General features: G+C 42.2%; 1 long non-coding RNA gene across 1 annotated transcript; it reads left to right on the top strand.

Moving 5' to 3' along the window:
* Nucleotides 1-9,828: 9,828 nt before the first annotated feature.
* LOC140588832 (uncharacterized) lies at nt 9,829-11,222 on the top strand. The gene is made up of 3 exons (XR_011990036.1): nt 9,829-9,906; nt 9,985-10,038; nt 10,959-11,222. It is a non-coding gene; the product is annotated as an uncharacterized lncRNA (long non-coding RNA).
* The last annotated feature ends 7,417 nt before the right edge of the window (nt 11,223-18,639 follow it).

The following is an 18,639-nucleotide window of genomic DNA, read 5'->3' as shown; positions in this document are numbered from 1 at the left end:
GGTGGGGGGCGGGGGGGGGGGGGGGGGGGGCTGAGCCTGGCCAGCTTGTCCCCTGCCCACATGTAATGCTCAAAATTTAGTATAAAGGAAGGGGGAGATCCCAGTACTGACCGGAGCTCAGCCGTGGGATAGAGAGCGTGTCGCCCGGCACTTTCTCGGGACTCATGTGTTGGTCTCCTGCCAGGACTGAAACGGGCTCCCCAGTCTAAGAGTGAGGGTAGGTGATGACGGCACGTCTGAGTGTGAATAGCTTTGCAGTGTCAATGTGTTGATTCAATCAATTATCACAATAACTATAATATCAATTTGCACTTTCTATTTATGCATGTTTCCTTGTCACTCTTTTTATATATACCTATAATCTCTTGTATTTTCAGTTTTATTCTTGCTAATGAGATATATATATAACCATAATTATTAGATATCACTTGTGATACGAGATTATTTTGCATTGCCTTTGATCCAATGTCTTGGTATTGATTTTAATGCAAGGTTATTTTGTATTACTTGTAATAAATAGTTTTTAGAAGCGAACCTAAGTGTGTCTGTTTGTTCCTTCGAGAGCCCTATATCCCCCTCACATCATCTTAAAACAGGGGAGTTTGCATGTTCAACTCATTCTAGTTACCAAATTGCCCGTAGGTATACAGTACATGCGTGGCTGAATGGTGAGTGTGTGTGTGTCTGTCTGTGTGGGATAGGCTCCCGACCATCCACCTTGAACAATATAAGCAGTCACAGTAAATGGATGGATAACAGAAAAGGCAGTCATTTTACTTCAGCACAACAGTTATGCCGAATAGGACTCCCTGCGGCCCCTGACTACCATACCCCATTCCCCCCCCCCGAAACCCTAAATCCACCTTCCTTTACAGTGCAGCTGAGCTCAACGCACCAGAAGCGGCCCGCGATCTGATTGGCTTAAGCAGCCGCCGCTTTTCTTCCTCCACTCGAACCAGCGGACGGCGCAGCAGATGCCGCAGTGAGAGGCGACGCGCTCAAATGGCTCTCAGACGCGTCTTCGTCTCTGCACTCATCTTGTCTTTCGGTGAGTGTTTTTCGTTACAACCTGCTTGTCTGAGTATTTTGCTTAATAGAATTGATTTTCAATTTGTTTTCACTTCTCTTAATTTCAGTGGCAGAACATGCAGCCAATCTAATCCAGAGTAAAGCGACACTGACTAAAGACTTGGGGAAATCAGTAACTATTGACTGCAGTAACACCCATGGATGTAACAGCTTTCTCCACTGGTACCAGAAGAAAGATGGAGAAGCGTTCAAGAGGATCCTTTATGTGGACGTGTCTACTGGCACTCCAACAGCTGATCCTGGATCTGAGACATTTACAGCTTATAAAGCTAATAATGGCATATACAAGTTGTATATAAGATCAGCAAAGCCAAACCATTCTGCCACATACTTCTGTGCTTGCTGGGTTTACCACAGTGATGCAAACTCAACACATAGTTCGGAAAAAACCTCAACTTCTGCCACCTGTGTTTTTAACAGAACATTAGACTAAATTCAGTGCCTTCAAAAGTATTCAGACCATTAACTAACTCTTTCATCTCGCTGAACTACATATCCGACACTGACAGTTAATTCTCAGTGACATTTAATTTCTAAACACTGAAACTCATGAGTATTTTTTGTTAGAAAATGTTTTTGCCCTGGTCTGTACCCTGTCCATCCATCCATCTATCTATCCATTTTTAATCCCTCTATCCAATGCAGGATCATTTAGGTTCAAAGCCTATCCCAGAAGCTACGGGCACAAGGCAGGAAATAACCCAGGACGGGGCGCCAACCCACCACAGGGCACACACACCATTCACACACACACACACTCACTTGATTTTTTTCATTATCATAAAGCAATACTTGCATCCTTATGCCAACAAGGAGGGGCTTGCATTGCACTTCTTTAACCAATCACAGTCTTCATTGTATGACATCATCACATTAATTAAAATATCTGTTTTCTGTAAAGTAGTCGTTTTATCGTGTAAGCCATTTATTGATGCACATGTCATAAATACCAAATATAAGGACATGTTTACTTGCAAAGGCTGTATGGGGGGATTTAAGGGCACATCTTTATTTAATAGTAATAATAATAATAATAATAATAATAAAGGCCTGAACTGGTGACTTTCCAATCACAGGCCAGAGGATTAGAACGCTACACTGCCACTCGCTCAATGGGTGAAAGCTTTCAGTTTGAAAATAAGAAAAAAATTGACCACTGTGGTGATGTCATACAATGAAGACTGCGATTGGTTAAAGAAGTGAAACGCGAATCCCTTATTGACCGAAGGACAAGTCAAACTCGGGAAAATCAGGATGTTGAAATAAACAAACTGGCGTCTGGGTTACTGTATTTTAGCGACACCTCGTGGTGGGCTAAATTTGCGTGTGTGTCAAAGTGTATAACGAGTAATTTCACAAGCTACCTGCGATCCAGGATCACTACAGAGCAGTAATGTCTATGTACGATATTTTCGAATCCATTGACTTGCTAAATTATTATCGTCTGATGCAGGACCTCGTATTATTAAGCTCAGCTCAAATGCAGGAGGGACCGTTTTTTTCTCTTAAGCCGCCAGGATGCTGAACTACCAGCACATCCTTATCCCCACTGCACATATGCTTTTTAATTACTACTTATTTACTCACCGTTATGTTAGACTGTCTTGTTTTGTACTGAAATACCGTTTGTCCAGTGCCCCAAAGAACGGTTGCCAACTCTCACGCATCTGGCGTGACACTCACTCTCAGACTCTCACGCTCACACAAGAAATCTTACGGCAAATCTATATTATTCCTTAATAAGCCTAAAATTAGACGCATCAAAAATATTGTGGTAGTTTGCAAACCCGACAGAATACTTACAAGACAAAAAAAAAAAACTCTGACATGCATGTAAATACGTGTGTATATGTGTGCAGACTAGTCTCGAATTAAACATTTCACGGCTAAAAAAAAGTTGGCAATACTGCCGATGCCATATCCTACAACTGCGGCGTGGGAATTTCATTGTGTTCACGTGTGACAATAAAATGTGAAATTGATCAGTTCTGTTTAGCCAGTTTCACATTTTTGAAAAGTCTCATTTTGCCGATGGTGTACCAGCAATGTGGAGGCAGGTGACCCCGCATCCTTAGTGTCAGTATAATTTCAAATGAATGTATACACATGGTCTACGTCTAAATCGCCATGGGTCTACACATCATTTACATCAAAGGAGGAACTGTAATCTAATAGTCCATGTATGAGCTCTGCAGGACTCAGCGAACCGTAAATGTCGCAGGGTTTTTAAAGAAAGATGTGCAGTCAACGGTGAGTGTTAAGAAATGCGGTTAATCTGATCTCCTTCTTAATGAAACATACGGGGAGAATGTGCATTATAAAGATTCACATAAGTATCACGATCTACGACATGGAGTTATGACAAGATTTACTTAAGAGGTGCGGTAAAGCTTTCGGCGTATATAACTATTAGGCCCAACTACAACTGACTGTTATAATTTACGGGTTGTTGGTTAGTAACACTGAAAACTGTAAGGCGGAGACAAATATAAAATGGGAAGGAAACCCGACGACTTGAGTCCAGCCCCGCATGACGTTTGATTTCTGTCACGTCTCTCAAGAGAAACAAAAGCTGAACAAACAGTGAGACAGGAGCAGTTATTGAGGGCTGTGGGATCGCAACCATCATGTGTCCTGTGGTTATTATTTCATGGTTGTTTTTCATCTTCGGTGAGGTTTTAGTCTTTTTCTCTATACCTACTGAAAAAAATGTGAAACTACCTTATTTTCATGCTAATAAGACATTATTATTCCATTGTAGGGTTTGCATCGTCCGAAATCAAACAGAGTCTGGTGGCAATGGGTAAAAAGAACAGAGTAGCGAGGGTCGAGTGTGAAGTGTCAATCAACTTGGATGATAACTCCCTGCATTGGTACCGACGGGTAGAAGGGGGGGCTTTGCACCGTGTTTCTTACCTACCAGCTGGGTCAGGCAGCCAACAAACCGATCAAGGCTTCACGGCGGCTAAAGTTGGCAATAAAAGTACACTGTCAATTTTATCGGCGAAAGAACCCGCTGATTACTACTGTGCCTACTGGGAGACCCACAGCGAGAACATTAAGAGGAAGTCAAGGCAGAAACGACGCCAGCAAAACGGTACAAAGACAGCGGGTTTCGCCGCGTTGGTGCTCCTGCCTTTTTAATGACAGAAACACCGTGAAGTGCCGCTTGTTATTAATACCGACATCTTAAACATCTTTCAAAACTTCCCTTTTCATCTTAAGATACAAATCCACCCACCATATGAATCCTAAATGAAACGTTCAACACAACAAACTGCAGTCTGGAAGGTTATATTGGGTATTTAGGAATCTCACTTTCTTTATTAAAAAGGTCAAGGGAGCCCGGAGATTATTGTAGCATTTATTGAATTCAGGACTTTTGCTACTTTTGCATACTGCTAATTAGCTCGATATGCGCCCAAATAGACCCATGAAAACAGACAATGCACGATTCAAGTTAAAATATGCACACATTGCTCAATGCCAGGTTTTATAATAGCGACTCGGGCTAGAATACACAAATTTAAGAGAATAAATCAGTCCATCTTACCATTCCTGTGACCAACGCCATCGTACTGATCCGACTCTCACTCTAACAAACCGGGTCGTTGCGCGTGTCTGTGTGAAGGAAGACGAACAAACTGATCCTGCCTGTAATTGGTTAACACCCTGACGTGACGTAGGCCCCGGCAGCTAAGACATCCCAATAATAATGCTGATAATAATAATAATATTAATAATAATAATTATTATTATTATTATTGTTATTATTATTATTATTATTATTAGGGTGTCAGGGTTCCATGTGTGTAGAGTTTGCTTGTTGTCGTCGTGCGGGTACTACGGTTTCGGACCCCCAGCAACCCTGAATAGGATAACCAGTTACAGAAAATAAAATATTCATTTTACTTCAGCGCAATAATAATGCCGAATAGGACTCCCTCCCAACCCCCAAAATCCACCTTCCTTTATAGCGCAGCTTAGCTCGACGCGCCAGCAGCGGCCCGCGATCTGATTGGCTGAAGCAGCCGCTGCTTTTCTTCCTTGACTAGAACCAGCGGACGGCGCAGCAGATGCCGCAGCCAGAGGCGACGCGCTCAAATGGCTCTCAGACTCGTCTTCGTCTCTGTGCTCGTCACTGCTCCCCTCTTCTGTTTCGGTGAGGGTTTTTTGGCTACAATGTGCTTTTCTATAACGGTACTGTTTTCCACATTATCTATTCTCTTTATTTCAGTGGCAGTGCATGCGGCCCTGGTACAGAGTAAAAAAACATTGATCAAAAACGTGGGGAAGGCAGTAACCATTGATTGCAGTGACACTACAGGATGTTACCACTATCTCCACTGGTACCAGAAAAAAGATGGAGATGTGTTGAAGAGGATCCTCTATATGCCCATCTCTGGTGGCAAACCAGAAGCTGAAAATGGATTTGAAAAGTTTGAAGCTAAAGTTGATAGAGGCACTTTCAGGCTCATTATAGGCATGGTGGACGCCACTCATTCTGCCTTGTATTACTGCGCCTGCTGGATGTATCATGGTGATGCAAACTCTACACCAGGCTTGGCAAAAACCAGAACTGAACTTTTGTCAAGTCTAGCTCAGTGAGAGCCTTTGAGTGAATACCCCAACCCACTGAGCCTTACATCAGCCCCAAATCTATGACCAATTCTCTCTTTCCAGGATTCAAGAGTTTAATGTCATATGCACAGTAAACAATCAGTTACACAATACAATGAAAATCTTACTCTACATGTCCTTCCAGCCACCAGTAAACATAAAATAAACACAAACACAAATTTAGCTGCTTCAGTAAGACAACAAACATGAGTATTCCACTGAATGAGCAAGTTAATATCTGTAGTTCTGATCCAGCAATCACTGGTTCTGGTGGAAATGGGCTTTGTTAAGATAAGCTGGATGATTCAGGTGTAATTGAATCTATTTTTGTATGGTGTACAGTTTATTATAGGATGCTGAAAATATACCAAGTGTTCTGGATACCTGAAATGTACGATAACATGTATGATATTGTACAATAGAGTAAACTGCATTATTATAAATTATAATATTTTTTACCGAAATTGTTATATAATGATTCGGAGTGGACATGAGATTTATGTCTTTATATTTTTTAAAGAAAAAGAAAAGTCGAGATCAGCAGGGGACCCCAGAGACAGTGGGGGCTCAGGGTTAATCAACCCTGTTTATTACGTTACACAATCATTTATCTCTGAGGTATTTGACTAATAGTTTCTATAATGGTGTCAAATGTTTTGTCAGTGCACTTTAGCGACACCACGTGGTGGAATAGATTTAACAGATTTGCACCCTGAGTGTGTGTGAAGGTGGGCGGGGGGGGGAGCAATGAAAACAGTAAAAATACCACAAGTCTTGTGTTTTGTTCGGTTCCTTATAGATAAGGTTAGGGCTGGGTGGGGGTTTAGGGTGTCATATTTGGGATTAGGGTTATGGCAACAGAAATAAACAGGAAGTCCCCACGTGTGTGTGTGTGTGTGTGTGTGTGTGTGTGTGTGTGTGTGTGTGTGTGATAAGTAATTATACTGAATATCCAGGATCACAAATAATGATGCAAAATAATGATCTCCAAATATACGATGTATGATGGTCTGATATATGATAACATTAGCAAGCTCAGGTCTCTACTGCTTAGAACATCTACACTAAGCCTAACTTTACAGATGGGGTCCCAGCTTTGTGGAGCCCGGTGAACCCTGGGAACCCTTAGTGTCGGCATTATTTAGAATGAATGCTAATCATCATGTGCATAGATCACATACAGCACAACTGGGAATATTAATACAACACTCCGAGCTGGCCTTTGGGTGATTCCAGCCGCCCCCTCCACCCCAACCCCCCAGATTAGCAGAAAACAAATTTATATTTAATGGCTGCTAACTAGCGAGTTGGCATCTGTTTCACAAGAAAAGTACTGAAGTATTAAAACTAGTGTAAATAAGTGTAATGTCAGTGAGTGCCACCAGAGGTATTTCTTTTGATATTTTTCAATTTTCACTATTTGTTTCCATTATAAAGACCCAAGTACGCAGTACCATGCAGAGGGACAGGTGCTCGATGCTTTTGACACACACATTAAAGGCGCCCCCACCTTTAAAGGGAGACACTCCAAATAGTTTGGGCAAAAGGGGCAGGTGCTCAGGCTCCCAGCCGTCTGCACGCACCTGCAAGTAAGTATCACTTTCCGTGGATTAACTTACAAGTTTGGTGAAAATTACAGTGTTCATAGCTGTTAAATACAACCGGCTGTTCTAATTCACGGCTTGTTGTGAAGTAAGGCGGAGACAAATTCGGAGAAAAATGGAAGGAAACCGATGACTTGAGCCCAACCCCACATGACGTTGGGTTTCTGTCACGTCCCTCAATCGAGCCAGAGAAACAAAAGCTGAACAAACAGTGAGACAGGAGCAGTTATTGAGGGCTGTGGGATCCCAACCGTCATGTGTCCTGTGGTTATTATTTTATGGTTGTCATTCATCTTCGGTGAGGTTTTAGTCTTTTTTTTCTACTTGCAAAAGTGCCGCTATTATACATATTTATTGTGTCATCGGTAATTAATTGAAAAAATTGCGAAACTGCCTTATTTTCATGTTAATAAGACATTATTATTCCATTGTAGGGTTTGCATCGTCCCAAATCAAACAGAATCCTGTAGTAATGACTAAAATAAACAGAGTAGTAAGGATCGAGTGTGAAGTGCCAATCAACTTGAATGATAACCCCCTGCATTGGTACCGACGGGTAAGAAATGGGGCTCTGCACCGTGTTTCTTACCTACCAGCTGGGTATGGCAAACAAGAAAGTGAGACAGGCTTCACGGCGACAAAAACCGCCAGCGGAACTGGCTATAAAAGTGTGCTGACTGTCTCAAAGCCGAAGCAGGATGACACCGGTGATTACTACTGTGCCTACTGGGAGACCCACAGCGAGAACATTAAGAGGACGTCAAGGCAGAAACGACGCCAGCAAAATGGTGCAAAGACAGCGGGTTTCGCCGCGTTGAGGGTCCTGCCTTTTTAATGACCAATACACTGTTAAATGCCGCTTGTCATTAATACCGACATCTCAAACGTCTTTACAATTTACCCTTTCCATCTTAAGACACAAGTCCATCGACCATATGAGTCCTAAATGAAAAGTTTACATCACTGCAGTCTGGAAGTTTATAGGGTATTTAGGAATCTCATCCATCTCTCCTTTGTTAAAAAGATCAAGGGGGTCAGGAGATTATTGTAACATTAGCTGACTTCAGGATTTTAGCCGCTCAGAAAGGTGCAACACAAAAACATACTGCTGAACCTTTAGCGCTACGGCCATTAGAATGATGAAAATAGAAAAATGCACCGTTTAAGTTAAAATAGAAAGAGTGATTGCACTGAAATTGTACCATTTGCATGTTATAAATCTTCAAATCTAAATTTCATTTTTTTTCATCTTTTTCAGCACTAAATCTAATAACATATATTGAACTTTTTAAAATGTGCACGGGTCAAACTCAGGTAACTTTATTTTTTTCAAGATTTCTAAGTGGAGGATGGTTGCATTTTTCTCAGTCCTGTTACAAAAATCTCAAGCAACTGTTTAAATATAATTTGAAAATCATATCAACGAGTTCTTTTGTGTTCCCCTCAATAAAGTGTTTTTTACATGTTCAGAAGTTAAATTTGTGGTTAAAAAATCACTATATATGTGTACAAAGTTGTACTTTCCTCCTTATATGAGTAACAGGACAGAAAGTAACAGGAGTTGCATCAGAAAATTAGCAAATCCATGAACCATAGCCACGTGTCATCAGTACTAATATTATGATAACATTGAGCACATTCAAGAAAGAGAGAGAACTTACTTTTGGTTTGCTTGTGGTCTTCAGGCGACTGAGATGAGGCGAGTTCCTATTGAATACGCCACTTGTGGAATGTACCAAAAAAAATTTAGGGGTGGAAATGTATTAGGGTAACATGACTGAGTGAAAACCTGGGAACATGACTAAAATGTGTATTTTAACTAGCATATAACTGATTTACTATAAAGAAATTTAAAGTATAAATGGGAAATAGTGTCACACAATAATAGAAAAAATAAGATTTCGAAGGTCGTAGTTTTCATTAATGTGTTACATTACGTATGTTCAATGTGCAATGAGGACATTATGCATGACACTTTGCACCCTATGAATCCTAAATGAAACGTTCAACACCACTGCAGTCTGGAAGGTTATATTGGGTATTTAGGAATCTCACTTTCTTTGTTAAAAAGGTCAAGGGAGCCCGGAGATTATTGTAGCATTTATTGAATTCAGGACTTTTGCCGCTCAGACAGGTGCAACACTAAAACATACTGCTAATAAGCTCCGCGCCCGAATAGACCCATGAAAACAGACAATGCACGATTCAAGTTAAAATATGCACACATCGTACTGATCCGGCTCTCACTCTAACAAACGGGATCGTTGTACCTGTTTGTGTTAAGTAAGACGCACAAGCTGATCCTGTCTGTAATTAGTTAACACACTGACGTGACGTTCGCCCAGGCAGCTTAGACATCCCAATAATATAATTCCCTCCCAAACCCCAAAATCCACCTTCCTTTATAGCGCAGCTTAGCTCGACGCGCCAGCAGCGGCCCGCGATCTGATTGGCTGAAGCAGCCGCCGCTTTTCTTCCTTCGCTCGAATCAGCGGACGGCGCAGCAGATGCCGCAGCCAGAGGCGACGCGCTCAAATGGCTCTCAGACGCGTCTTCGTCTCTGCGCTCCTTACTGCGCTCCTCTTCTGTTTCGGTGAGGGTTTTTTTTTGGCTACAATGTGCTTTTCTATAACGGTACTGTTTTCCACATTATCTATTCTCTTTATTTCAGTGGCAGTGCAAGCGGCCCTGGTACAGAGTAAAAAAACATTGATCAAAAACGTGGGTAAGGCGGTAACCATTGATTGCAGTGACACTACAGGATGTTACGACTATCTCCACTGGTACCAGAAAAAAGATGGAGATGTGTTGAAGAGGATCCTCTATATGCCCATCTCTGGTGGCAAACCAGAAGCTGAAAATGGATTTGAAAAGTTTGAAGCTAAAGTTGATAGAGGCACTTTCAGGCTCATTATAGGCATGGTGGACGCCACTCATTCTGCCTTGTATTACTGCGCCTGCTGGATGTATCACGGTGATGCAAACTCTACACCAGGCTTGGCAAAAACCAGAACTGAACTTTTGCCAAGTCTAGCTCAGTGAGAGCCTTTGAGTGAATACCCCAACCCACTGAGCCTTACATCAGCCCCAAATCTATGACCAATTCTCTCTTTCCAGGATTCAAGAGTTTAATGTCATATGCACAGTAAACAATCAGTTACACAATACAATGAAAATCTTACTCTACATGTCCTTCCAGCCACCAGTAAACATAAAATAAATACAAAACACAAATTTAGCTGCTTCAGTAAGACAACAAACATGAGTATTCCACTGAATGAGCAAGTTAATATCTGCAGTTCTGATCCAGCAATCACTGGTTCTGGTGGAAATGGGCTTTGTTAAGATAACCTGGATGATTCCGGTGTAATTGAATCTATTTTTGTATGGTGTACAATATATTATGGGATGCTGAAAATATGCCAAGTGTTCTGGATACCTAAAATGTATGATAACGTGTAAGATAATGAATGTAGGGTAAACTGTATTGTCACGCCCACCTGGTGACGGCAACAACCACAGCTGATCCCGCAAAGGGATAGTTAGTGGATCTCCCTACTTATGCCTTCGCACCGGCAGCAGTATGGTGCAAAGTATTGTTGGCATGCCACTACCAAGCCACCTAACTTTTTGTTCTTCCCACAGTTGCGTTCCGTCGCTGTGGCCCTTCCCGAGTCACCCGCGCCTCCTGCCTGCCCTCCGTCCTTTCCAGCCTCCCCGTGACCCCCCTCGTGGATTCTCCCTCTCTGTGTGTCCCCGGCTCTTCGACCTTCGGCTCTCGTCTTCTCGACTAGGGCGTTTGGACACGTCTCGGCTTCTGGTGCTTCCTACGGACGGCTTCTAATAACGTTCCTGCAATGGCTTCTGAACTCTCTCCGTCTCACCCTAAATAAACCCGGTTGCTTGGAATCTTCTGTCCTGGTCCTGGTTTACGGTACATGTATTATTATAAATTATATTTTTACCGAAATTGTTATATAAATGATTTGGAGTGGACATGAGATTTATGAGTCTTTATATTTAAAAAGGAAAAGTCGTGATCAGCAGGGGACCCCAGAGACAGTGGGGGCTCAGGGTTATTCGACCTTTTTTAATATGCTACACAATAATTTATGTCTGAAGTATTTGACTAATAGTTACTGTCGTGATGTTAAATGTTGTGTCAGTGTATTTCAGCGACACCACATGGTGGAATAGATTAGAGTTGCACCCTGAATGTGTGTGAGTGGGGGGGCGGCAATGGAAAAAGTAAAAATGCCATAAGTCTTGTGTTTTACTCGGTCACTTATAGATAAGGTTAGGGCTGGGTGGGGGTTTCGGGTGTCATACTTGGGATTAGGGTTATGGCAACAGAAATAAACAGGAAGTCCCCACGTGGATTGTGTGTGTGTGTGTGAGAGAGAGAGAGGGTATACCTTACCTTATGGGGACACTATGCCTTGGGTGTTTTGGGTCCCTGGCTGAGATTCTGTTGAGCCCCCCAACCCCCCAGATTAGCAGAAAACAAATTTATATTTAATGGCTGCTAACTAGCGAGTTGGCATCTGTTTCACAAGAAAAGTACTGAATTATTAAAACTAGTGTAAATAAGTGTAATGTCACTGAGTGCCACCAGAGGTATTTCTTTTGATATTTTTTACTATTTGTTTCCATTATAAAGACCCAAGTACGCAGTACCACGCAGAGGGACAGGTGCTCGATGCTTTTGACACACACATTAAAGGCGCCCCCACCTTTAAAGGGAGACACTCTAAATAGTTTGGGCAAAAGGGGCAGGTGCTCAGGCTCCCAGCCCCCTGCACGCACCTGCAAGTAAGTATCACTTTCCGTGGATTAACTTACAAGTTTGGTGAAAATTACAGTGTTCATAGCTGTTAAATACAACCGGCTGTTCTAATTCACGGCTTGTTGTGAAGTAAGGCGGAGACAAATTCGGAGAAAAAATGGAAGGAAACCGATGACTTGAGCCCAGCCCCACATGACGTTGGGTTTCTGTCGCGTCCCTCAATCGAGAGCCAGAGAAACAAAAGCTGAACAAACAGTGAGACAGGAGCAGTTATTGAGGGCTGTGGGATCGCAACCAACATGTGTCCTGTGGTTATTATTTCATGGTTGTCATTCATCTTCGGTGAGGTTTTAGTCTTTTTTTTCTACTTGCAAAACTGCCGCTATTATACCTATTTATTTTGTCATCGGTAATTAATTGAAAAAAATTGCGAAACTGCCTTATTTTCATGTTAATAAGACACTATTACTCCATTGTAGGGTTTGCATCGTCCCAAATCAAACAGAATCCGTTGATAATGGGTAAAATAAACAGAGTAGCAAGGATCGAGTGTGAAGTGCCAATCAACTTGAATGATAACCCCCTGCATTGGTACCGACGGGTACAAGGGGGGGCTCTGCACCGTGTTTCTTACCTACCAGCTGGGTCGGGCAGCCCACAAAATGACCCAGGCTTCACGGTGAGGAAAACCATCAACAAAAATCACTATAAAAGTGTGCTGACTGTCTCTACGCCGAAGCCGGATGACACCGGTGATTACTACTGTGCCTACTGGGAGACCCACAGCGAGAACATTAAGAGGACGTCAAGGCAGAAACGACGCCAGCAAAATGGTGCAAAGACAGCGGGTTTCGTTGAGGCTCCTGCCTTTTTAATGACCAATATACTGTTAAGTGCCGCTTGTCATTAATACCGACATCTCAAACATCTTTAAAATTTACATCTTAAGACACTAATCCATTGACCATATGAATCCTAAATGAAAAGTTTACATCACTGCAGTCTGGAAGGTTATAGGGTATTCAGGAATCTCATCCCTCTCTCCTTTGTTAAAAAGATCAAGGGGGGTCAGGAGATTATTGTAACATTAGCTGACTTCAGGATTTTAGCCGCTCAGAAAGGTGCAACACAAAAACATACTGCTGAACCTTTAGCTCTACGGCCATTAGAATGATGAAAATAGAAAAATGCACCGTTTAAGTTAAAATAGAAAGAGTGATTGCATGCACTGAAATTGTACCATTTGCATGTTATAAATCTTCAAATCTAAATTTCATTTTTTTCATCTTTTTCAGCACTAAATCTAATAACAGATATATTGAACTTTTTAAAATGTGCACGGGTCAGACTCAGGTAACTTTAATTTTTTCAAGATTTCTAAGTGGAGGATCATTGCATTTTTCTATGTCCTGTTACAAAAACCTCAAGCAACTGTTAAAATATAATTAGAAAATCATATCAACTATTTCTTTTGTGCTCCCCCCCCTATAAAGTTTAAAAAAAAAAAAAAAAAAAGATTGGATAAATTTGTGGTTAAAAAATCACTATATATGTGTACAAAGTTGTAATTTCCTCCTTATATGAGTAACAGGACAGAAAGTAACAGGAATTGCATCAGAAAATTAGCAAATCCATGAACCATAGCCACGTGTCATCAGTAATAATATTATGATAACATTGAGCACATTCAAGAAAGAGAGAGAACTTACTTTTGTTTTGCTTGTGGTCTTCAGGCGACTGAGATGATGCGAGTTCCTATTGAATACGCCACTTGTGGAATGTGCCATTTTTTTTAGGGGTGGAAATGTATTAGGGTAACAGGACTGAGTGAAAACCTGGAAACATGACTAAAGTGTGTATTTTAACTAGCATATTACTGATTTATTATAGAGAAAATGTATTTAAAGCATAAATAGGAAATACTGTCACAATAATAGAAAAAATAAGATTTCGAAGGTCGTCGTTTTCATTAATGTGTTACATTACGTATGTTCAATGTGCAATGAGGACATTATGCATGATACTGCTTGATATTAACACGTATTATAAAGCTACTTTTCATGCATTCATACATACATACAATGTCCTGGGGACAGAAATGGCACCGATTCGTTGGAATGGCCTAAACATATTATTTAATACATAGTTTTATAATAGCGACTCGGGCTGGAATACACAAATTTAAGAAAATAAATCAGTACATCTTACCATTCCTGTCACCAACGCCACCGTACTGATCCGCTGTTCTCACTCCAACAAACGGGATCGTTGCGCGTGTCTGTCTGAAGAAAGACGCACAAGCTGATCCTGCCTGCAATTGGTTAACACACTGACGGGACATTGGCACAGGCAGCTTAGACACCCCAATAATAATAATAATAATAATAATGTGGCGTCGGGGTACTGGCTTCTGCGGAATGGAGCTCATTTATATCTCCGCGATATCTGTTTGTTATTGTAAGTGATTTAGGCCTACCTATGATATACATGATCCCCGATCACTCCTTGTGTGTCCCTGTTTGGTGTGCAACATGCTTACTGTGTATGCAACCATGTTTTAGGTGTGACTACCCGTTTCCCGATTTTAAACGTCCGAATGGCGAGATCTATTCTTGCTCGTTAGTTTGGCCTCGTTTAATTACGGATTGTAGAAAGTCCTTTTAAGGACTATTAATGAAAACAACATCAAACTCACTTATAACCGCTTCTAGCTTCCTCGGTACAGCCATCTTCCTTTATAGAGCAGCTCAGGTCGACGCGCCAGCAGCGGCCCGCGATCTGATTGGCTGAAGCAGCCGCCGCTTTTCTTCCTCCGCTCGAACCAGCTGACGGCGCAGCAGATGCCGCAGCCAGAGGCGACGCGCTCAAATGGCTCTCAGACGCGTCTTCGTCTCTGCGCTCCTCACTGCGCTCCTCTTCTGTTTCGGTGAGAGTTTTCTGCTGCAGCGCGCTTTTCTGAGTGTTTCTCTACCGGTACTAATTTTCATTTTTTTCTGTTTTCTTCATTTCAGTGGCAGTACAGGCAGATTTGGACCAGACTAACATAACATTAACTAAAGATGCGGGTAAAACTGTAACTATTGGTTGCCTTAACACAGGTAACTGTAACGACTATCTCCACTGGTACCAGAAAAAAGATGGCAGTGCGATGCAGAGGATCCTCTATTTGCCCAAATCTGGTGGCAATACGGTAACTGAACGTGGATTTAATGAGTTTAATGCTGACTTTGTTCGTGGGACTCACTGGTTGAAGATAAACACGCTGGAAGCCAAACATGCCGCCACGTACTACTGCGCCTGTTGGATCCCACAGAGACATAAGCTCTGCGCACAGCTTGGAAAAAACCTGTGTGCAGTCTTATCAGAGCGCGTAGCTTACGAGTACGTACCTCTGACTTCCTGAGACCTGACACTAAAAGACGCCTCTTTTTCTTTGTAAAACTTAAAGACATGCAGTAAGACATGACTGCTTATAACGGTGTTCGCGACCCTGTGCTCATACCTGACAAGTTTTGGATTTGAAAATAAGGGAAATTTTCCGGCACCCACCGCGAGCCATCCCACCACCCCAACCAAGCTCCAGTATCCCTTACATTTTAAGACAGGTGTACAAGAAATCTAAAATAACCACTTGTCATTTACATTTTATTTTCATTACACATTTTCTTTTATTTTCTCATGTTCACTCGTGGCTCTCTGGCATTCACCAATGACTTATACAGATTTGTTGCAGACTTTGTATCCTCGTTGAAGTCGTCACAGAAGGTGAAAGTAACGTTGTTTTTGGCACACAGCATTGTCATTTTAACCTCCGCATTTATGACCTGGTTAATGTTGTAAGTGACCTGCAGACTAGTTCAGTTTGGAGAGGCAGAGGATTTTTTTTTTAAATTATATTATAATACGGGAGATTTACGGGAAAATACTAATACTGGAGGACGGCGGGAAAGAGGGGTAAAATATGGTAGTTTCCCGGCCAAAACGGGAGACTTGACAGCTATGCCTGTAGGTTAGGATTCACGCTTGTGATTCCCCCCAAACCCCTACTCCCAGCTTACAGCACAAGCTGAAGCCTCGAATCAGTCTTTCAGGAACAGCACTAATGAGTGTGTGTGTATTTAGACACATTACTAGGCAATATAACAAATCGATGTTGAAATGATCTTCATATTGGTACACAACTATGACATTATGTTTGTAAACGTCACTGCCACTGCCAGGATGGGAAACAGTTTCTTCCCTCAGGCCGTCAGACTTCTCAATCACGAACTGCATTTCATATGCCAGTTATTATACACTGCATACTCTCTGTCCTGCTGCTGCTATTGTTTGCACTTTTATTTATTGGCCATTTATTGCTGTCTTGCTGCTAAAATACAGTTTATGTCATAATACTCTACCTGCAATAATACTATTTATCCAAATTTCCATTCATACCAGCACGGTTACTACTATGTCGACTGCACTGTACACTTGTCCAGTAAGTTGTGTAGTCTTGTATTGTTTCTGTCCTTTTGTCCTTTGTGCACCTCGGTCCTGCAGGAACAATGTTTCCTTTCACTGTATACTGCGTATATGGCTGAAATGACAATTAATCCTATACTTGACATGACTCGATAATCGACGGTTTGGGAACAGTTTGGTTTCTCAATAAAGGACACTAGCTGGCGTTTCGACCATCGTCCCATATAATATGGAACGTAGTGTGTTCCAGTACGGTATCGTCCCATATTATAAGGGACGCAGTGTGTTCCAGTACGGCATCGTCCCATATTATAAGGGACGCAGTGTATTCCAGTACGGCATCGTCCCATATTATAAGGTACGCAGTGTGTTCCAGTACGGCATCGTCCCATATTATAAGGAACGCAGTGCTTTCCAGTACGGCATTGTCCCATATTATAAGGGACGCAGTGTGTTCCAGTACGGCATCATCCCATATTATAAGGGACGCAGTGTGTTCCAGTACGGCATCATCTCATATTATAAGGGACGCAGTGTGTTCCAGTACGGCATTATCCCATATTATAAGGGACAGGTGGCAGCCCTAACAGCAGCAGAAAGAGAGCAGGACCGTTTGTCGGCTCTGTTATACGGAACTCTGAAATGTCGCTGGAAGCACATCCGACATGCTGACTGGAAGACATCCGAAGGCAGGAACTGCAACAGCTGAACATGCCAGTATAAAACAAGAAGAGAGAGACAGATGTGCATCGAAGGCAGGCCCTGAATTGCACAGGATGTGTGTGTGTGTGGGGTGGGGCGGGGAGGGAGGGGGAGTGGCAGTCACTTCTAATCACCTCTATGTCTGCTCAGGAAACACAGGGCGGCTCATGAAGCTGTCAGCAGCCACCAGGCCTGAAATGATCCCGTTTTACTTTTTCAACAATTTAATGATCAAATCATTCACTTAGCAGATTTCAGCCCTCATATATGCATCATACACCTCACAAGCCAGAACAGCTGCATTGGAAACAGCTGCTTTATCACTGATTGATACAGTTTTTAATTTGAATACGCTGAAATTCTTATGGCACAGTTGCAGGGGAGGGACCAGGTGCATGGGGAGGACAATAGGACTGACAGCAGTGTAATACAGGACTGACAGCAGTGTAATACAGGACAGACATCAGCGAAATACAGGACAGACAGCAGTGTAATACAGGACTGACAGCAGTGTAATACAGGACAGACATCAGCGAAATACAGGACAGACAGCAGTGTAATACAGGACAGACAGCAGTGTAATACAGGACTGACAGCAGTGTAATACAGGACTGACAGCAGTGTAATACAGGACAGACATCAGCGAAATACAGGACAGACAGCAGTGTAATACAGGACAGACAGCAGTGTAATACAGGACTGACAGCAGTGTAATACAGGACAGACAGCAGTGTAATACAGGACTGACAGCAGTGTAATACAGGACTGACAGCAGTGTAATACAGGACAGACATCAGCGAAATACAGGACAGACAGCAGTGTAATACAGGACAGACAGCAGTGTAATACAGGACTGACAGCAGTGTAATACAGGACTGACAGCAGTGTAATACAGGACAAATAAACATTATGAAAAAAATATCCATTGAGTATTTGGATCTCAATGTCGCCGAACTCTCTGGCCTGGTCAATCAGTACAATACGGCAATCACTCGTATCTCTAGCATATATGCACACATTCATGCGTATCTGTGAGATGGAAGATGTACAAGTGAACACTGCCAGGAATTTGTCAACACACTTATGTGACTTTGTCCCAAGCGGCTTTGGCACCCTAATAATAATAAAATAATAATAATAATACAGAACAGAAAAGGCATGCATATTTATTTCAGCACTAAGTACAGTACAATATACTGTAAAGAAATATGAAGGAGAAATGTGAACAGGACTCCCTCCCAAACTCAAAAATCTACTTTCTTTTATAGTGCAACTCAGCTCTACACGTCAGCAGCAGGCCGCGATCTGATTGGCTGAAGCAGCCACCACATTTCTTCCTCCGTTCGAACCAGCGGACGGCGCAGCAGATGCCGC

Source organism: Paramormyrops kingsleyae, chromosome 4 (assembly GCF_048594095.1).
Source record: "Paramormyrops kingsleyae isolate MSU_618 chromosome 4, PKINGS_0.4, whole genome shotgun sequence".
Classification (NCBI taxonomy): domain Eukaryota; kingdom Metazoa; phylum Chordata; class Actinopteri; order Osteoglossiformes; family Mormyridae; genus Paramormyrops; species Paramormyrops kingsleyae.
Note: the sequence above shows the minus strand (reverse complement) of the source record. Positions and strands in the feature narration are given on the sequence as shown.